This window comes from Lemur catta, chromosome 23 (genome assembly GCF_020740605.2).
Source record: "Lemur catta isolate mLemCat1 chromosome 23, mLemCat1.pri, whole genome shotgun sequence".
In the NCBI taxonomy this organism is placed as follows: domain Eukaryota; kingdom Metazoa; phylum Chordata; class Mammalia; order Primates; family Lemuridae; genus Lemur; species Lemur catta.
In genome coordinates, this window is record NC_059150.1 from 7,219,444 (window position 1) to 7,225,652 (window position 6,209).

The window sequence follows — 6,209 nt, forward strand, 5'->3', positions numbered from 1 at the left end:
GAGAACTCTACACATGTGGAGATTAGAATTCACCAGGAGCTCCAGGGTGCTCAAATACCTCTTCCTTCTCCCCTTCATCACAGACAATTTGAGCACTTATATTCTTCCTTCTACTGCCACGAGTCTGATGTACTTCAGTGCCCTATGGATGACTTATTCAGAATGTGGCTTTTCAATTCTATGGCTTCCGTGTGTCCATAACCTTTTCCTTGACTCTACTAAGCCATTTCCTCTAATGGTTACAGCCTGGATTTTACCATTTGTCAAGACTGCACAACCTCCAAAAATCTCTTCATGCAGGCATTCCATTCTCTGGCCACTGCCTCCTCTCCCTGGTGATACACTAATAATGAAAAAGTTTGAAATATTGTGAGAATGACCAAAATGTGGCACACAGATGTGAAGTGAGCACATGCTGCTGGAAAAATGGTGCCAATAGATTTGCTTGATGCAGGGTTGTGATAAACTTTAACTTTGTAAAAACTTAGTATCTGCAAAGCACAATAAAGTGAAATGCAATAAAAAGAGCTATGTCTGTCTTCTCAATTTCTCCTCCTCCTTGTCCTTTTGTTATAATCATGGGGCAAAACAATTCTGCCTTCTATGTGTTTGGCCCCAGGCTGCCAAAATAATCCCGTGAAATATGTTACATTCTGGCAGACCACTTTAGTTCATGGTAACATACCTCATCTGGGGCCTGGGAATTTACCACGTTTCTCTAGAGTTGTTTGCTTTCCACATCTCTGAAATATTCATTTCAAATTTTCGTTTTTCTTCAAACTCCCTTGCTTTCTCACCTTCTTATTTACTTTTTTAAGAGTGAACAGAAACCATATGTTGGAATCACCCTCAACTTCCTGCCAACAATTCTTCAAACCAACTTGTTTCTGTGTCCATCATCTCTACTTCCTTCCTGTTATTTTTCAATGGAGGTGTCCCTACTTCCTTCCTGTTATTTTTCAATGGAGGTGTCTCTACTTCCTTCCTATTCCTTTTCAATGGAGGTGTCTGTACTTCCTTCCTGTTATTTTTCAGTGGAGGTGTCTGTACTTCCTTCCTGTTATTTTTCAATGGAGGTGTCTCTACTTCCTTCCTATTCCTTTTCAATGGAGGTGTCTCTACTTCCTTCCTGTTATTTTTCAATGGAGGTGTCCCTACTTCCTTCCTGTTCCTTTTCAGTGGAGGTGTCCCTACTTCCTTCCTGTTCCTTTTCAATGGAGGTGTCCCTACTTCCTTCCTGTTCCTTTTCAATGGAGGTGTCCCTACTTCCTTTCTATTCCTTTTCAGTGGAAGTGTCCTTACTTCCTTCCTGTTATTTCTCAATGGAGGTGTCTCTACTTACTTCCTGTTATTTCTCAATGGAGGCGTCCTCCTTGTTTCAAAGGTAGTTCTTTACCTGCATCCCAGGCCCTTCTGCTTTCTGAGGAAACTGCCTTCATCAGTTCTCCCATCTCACTCCTCTATGTTCAACTTCTTCTTCTCCTCCCTTGGCCCAGTGTCTTGAAAGAGTCGTCCACACTTGTCATCTCTGCTTTTCCACCTACCATTTCATGTGCAACCAGCCATCTTCTGTCCCCGCTGCTCCCCGCAGAATTCTTGATACAGTCAACAGTAACCCCTGTTTGCTACATGCAGTAGGGGCTTCTTTGTCTTGATCTTACTTGGCCTCCCTATAGCATTTGATCTGGCTGACTACTCTGTCTTTCTCGAAATAGCTTCTTTACCTGTCCTCAGGGATAGCACTCTCTCCTGGGGTTTCTTGTGATCACTCAGGCCACTCTTTAATGAATTCTGGGTTCTCCAGAGCTTGGTTCCTAGCTCTCTTCTCTTCTCACTCTACACTCTGTCCCTTGGTAGTCTTATCCACTCCCATGATTTCATTCATAATCTATATATCAATGACACCCACACATTTACCTCCAGACTAAATCTCAATATCCATTTGACCACACTGGATATTTTCATGCAAAGTCTCAGAGGCACCTCCAACTCAGGAGGGCCAATGTAGAATGTATCAACTTCCCCTTCAAACTTGCTTCTTCTCTACTCAACTGTTCAGGCCAGAGATTGGGGGTTCGTCTTGGCTGTCACCCACTCTCACCTAAATAATTGCTGAATATTTGAACCCCTGCACTTCTTTCAATTCCTATTTATTAACACTTAGTCCAGACTACAATGTTCTCTTGTGTGGACTGGAAGCGAATGTCTCCTAAATGGTCCCATACAGAAGATATATATTCTCTTCTTTACTTAATACTCTTAAATGGCTTTCCTTTGCACTTGATTGAAGTCTAGACCATCCCTGAATGATCAGACCCCTGCCCACTTCATCAAGCTCATCCTAACTCTCTCCCTCTCATGCATAATGTCCCTCATTTTCTGGAATTCATCTTTTAGTTTCTTGACCAGCTTAAGTTTCTTCCTACCTCAGGGCCCAGAATGTGAGATGGGATGGAGAAGTCAGAGGGCCCAGGTTCTAGCCGTGTTTCGCATCAGTACAAATCTACTCTTGCTTTAGAGACCACCCCCTCCTCCCATTCTTTGCAGTTCTAAGGGGTCTTTAAATCTACACCTCATTCTGCTTCTTGTCACCTCCCTCTTCAAGTAGCCAACTCCTACTCATACCTCCTGTCCAGCTGAACGTCACCTTCCCATGAAAGCCTCTCCCAAACCTGAATCTTGGTTAGCTGCTTTGTTAACTCTCCCACTTTTTATTAGTAGAAATCACCACAATTATAATAAAATCATATAGTTAATTTTATAATATCTGTTTCCTCCACTGGCTATGAAATCCGTGAGGGCAGGGATCATGTCTGTCTTATTCATTGCTTTTTCTTCAGCACACAACTAGTACCTAGAGCATAGTAAGTTCTGAGTGAATAAATGTGTATTTTTGTAAAAACTCTGATTTGGGGCAAACGTCATGGAGAAGCCAGTTTGCCTCTGTTTTGATTTGGGTCTCATCTCTGTCAGACGTGAATGTAGAGTTTATTATATAAGGAGATTAGATTAGTTATTTAATGCTGCAATAGTAGCCAAATTCAGCCCTGGTGGAGGGGGTATGATAGAGTCAGTTTGGGGAAATGCCACCCTTCTTCTCTAAGTGATCCAGGGAGACTTCAAATAGGCACGAGATTCTGGACTATACATTGGATAAACCATGGGCTCTGTTATGCAATGGCTTCATGACCTTGGAAAACATTTTTGTTCCTCAAATAATGGTAAGAAAAAAAGCAGAGCAGTAGGCTGAATTCTTATATTTCAGGTTGCTAAGCAGATAAGCAACAATGACTGAGAACGAACATATATGAGCAAAGCCCAGTGTTGTAATCAAACAAAGCTCTCCACATGGTTAATCGAACCTACGCTTGATGGTCCGTGTAAGCATTAGTGCTGTGAATGACACGCATCCATGTGAAATGGTTCACTGGATTTGTGGAACTCTAGGGGCTGTAATTCATATGTATGTTTTGACTTCACCAAGCCAAGCATTTCTGAGACCAACTTTAGGGAATCGAAAGTAAACACTCAAACAAAAAAGAGGTTGTTTCCTCTTTTTCCCTTCCAAATGCAGGAACAAATCATTTTCTCTTCCCAACCAGACATGGTGGGTGGGGAGGTGGAGAGCATTATAAGGAAAAGTCCAGGTCTAGCGAATGGCACAGGTATGACAAACGTCCAGCTGTTTCTCACGGCGTCAGCGCTCAGCTTTCTCTCTGGTCTGACATGAGCATTTTCCCAAATGTATAAAGGGACAGAGCTGATGTTATTATTTACTCTGTGTGAGGAGCTCAACATATATTCATGCCTTTTATGACAGCAACACCTTGAAGGAATAATTCTTCTTTCCATGTTACAGAGGAGAACACTGAGGTAGGTGACATCTCGAGGTCACACAGCCAAGTTCCATCACCAGGGTCCATCAGCCTCCAGAGGCTGTGCACATCAGCCCTGTGCTGTGGAGTCAGAGGTAAGCTGTGTCACTTGTCCTTAGGTCTTTTATCTCCCCATGTCCCCCCTCCAGCAGGGGTGCCAAGGACGTTTCTGGAAGTTCAAGGCTCCATGGCTGCTCATCCCTGCTGGGAGAGGAGAGCTGTCAATGATATACAGATGATTGGGGAAGTGTCTGGCAAGTTACCAGTGCAGACCCCGTAGACATAGGGGTGTGTCCTGGAGGAGGGGTCAAGTGGAAAGGAGGGAGGCAGAGACTGGCGTTAGGAACTACGGGCTTGAACAGAACTTAGAGGTCACCTAATTTAGTGGTTTCGAAGTTTTTCACCACAAAGGACTGTTGCTATTAATTTTCCCCAGAGACTCTATTTTAAAATCTTTTGGCTGCTCAAAAATTTTTTAAAGAAATAATTCCATTTTCTGATTTCATTAATCCAAGATATAATAGGTGACCACCAAATAGAACTTCCGATCAGCCTGAGGCACCTGCCTTTCCACACAAAGTGGCTGTGACTCCAGCCAGACAAGGAGAAGCGCCTTGGAACGAGCCTGTGCAGACTCACGGAGGGGCGGTGGTAACACACGCTTTCCATTAGCCCCTCTCACATTTGGGGAATCGCTCAAAAACAACCCCTACCCTGCCACGAATGCTGTCCCTCTGTGGCCGCAGGTTGGAAACCATTGATTCAGATCCATTTCCTTATTTTATTGAGGAAACTGAGTCCCAGACAGGCTAAGTAAAAAATTTGAACTTCAAATATGATCTACAAAATGTTAGATTATTGAACCCCAATGAAGCAAATATAATACCAAAAAAAATTTCTGAGTGTCTTCTCTGCTAATAGAAAATAGCTATAACAATATCATATATACCACATATACCTGATACATATACACCTAGTACTAACTAGCTCAAAATCAGTGCTTAATAAATTGTAGTTATTGTTAACATTTTGAAAGCTGTGGCCAGCTTGTTATTTATAACAACTTAAAGTTGGTTCTAATAGAACTCAGTTTTAACTAGAAATGATTCAGTTCCTCTGGGAATGTTACATTGTCTGTCTTCATAGCAGATTTTAATTTTGAATGAATAAATGGATTTATTTATGTGGCTTTTTTCAGGTGAGTTTGTACTTGTTTCAGATGCCCACTTCCCTTAAGTGAGGTGCCACCCTCCAACTTGACTTAGTATGCCTTGCCTGGCCGTGAGTCCTCCGGCCCAAGCCTCCCAGCCGGGGACTCATGACTTCCCCAGTTCAGTACAGAGAACCTCAAGTGGAGAGCATCAGTCCCTCTCTCCTCCTCTTCTGCCAGCCTCCATTCTTACTCCTAACCTTTCATCTCAGAATTTCAGCTTTGATGTTTTCCACTTCCTTCCTATGGTTACTTTAACCGAAGTGAGTCAGGTCTTACTGAAAAACTGACCACAGCCAGTCGACTCCCACCCTGCCCCCGGCCAGGGCTGCCCCAGCTCTGCCCATTCTTCCCCCCATCTCCTCCAAGTCACGGGACTTTGAGTATCTGAGTAGGGCTTCCCCAGCCACTGTGCCCCTCCCAACAGACCGCAGCTAGAAGCCATTTGTCTGGTGGCTCAGGGAGGGGACAGAAAGAGCAGCAGCTTGAGCCTTGGGTATCCTATCAAATGGGCTGATTTGCTTATATTCAACTCTATTGGCTACAACCCTGTTTGTGTCTGATCCCAGCTCAAAGAGGATTTGGTGGGAGTTTTCAGTTGTGACTACGGCTAACAACCAACTGTATGCACTGAGACCTTCTCCTCCTGCCGGGGACCATGTCACACTTTATCTTAATCCTCAGGATAACCCAGCCAAATTAGTATTCACCCCCTGGACCTTTGGTGCTTGAAGAAGCAAAAACAAACAAACAAAAAACCCACACACACTGAAAACTTCCCCAGCCTATTTTTCTAATTTTGGTATGTTCGGAATCTCGTCTGTAGCCTTGAAAATCACCATGATCTTTAAGGATTTAGGGATAGTGCCTTAAAGGTGCCTTAAAGGATTGAGTTACGGGAGGACCATGGTGGTCTTTGCTGCTGGCTTTTGAAGCGTACATAGCTTTTTCTCCTGATCTGGTTTGGAGTCTCCCTCCTCTCCCGGGAGAGGGTAGCTGGCTTCCTTTCTCTGGAGTGCAGAATTCATTCACCCATTCTCATTGTCTTGGAAGCTTTGAGGCAACAATTTTAGTCAGAAAGGAGTCGATGAACACCATAACATGATTTGAACAAGATCCATTTA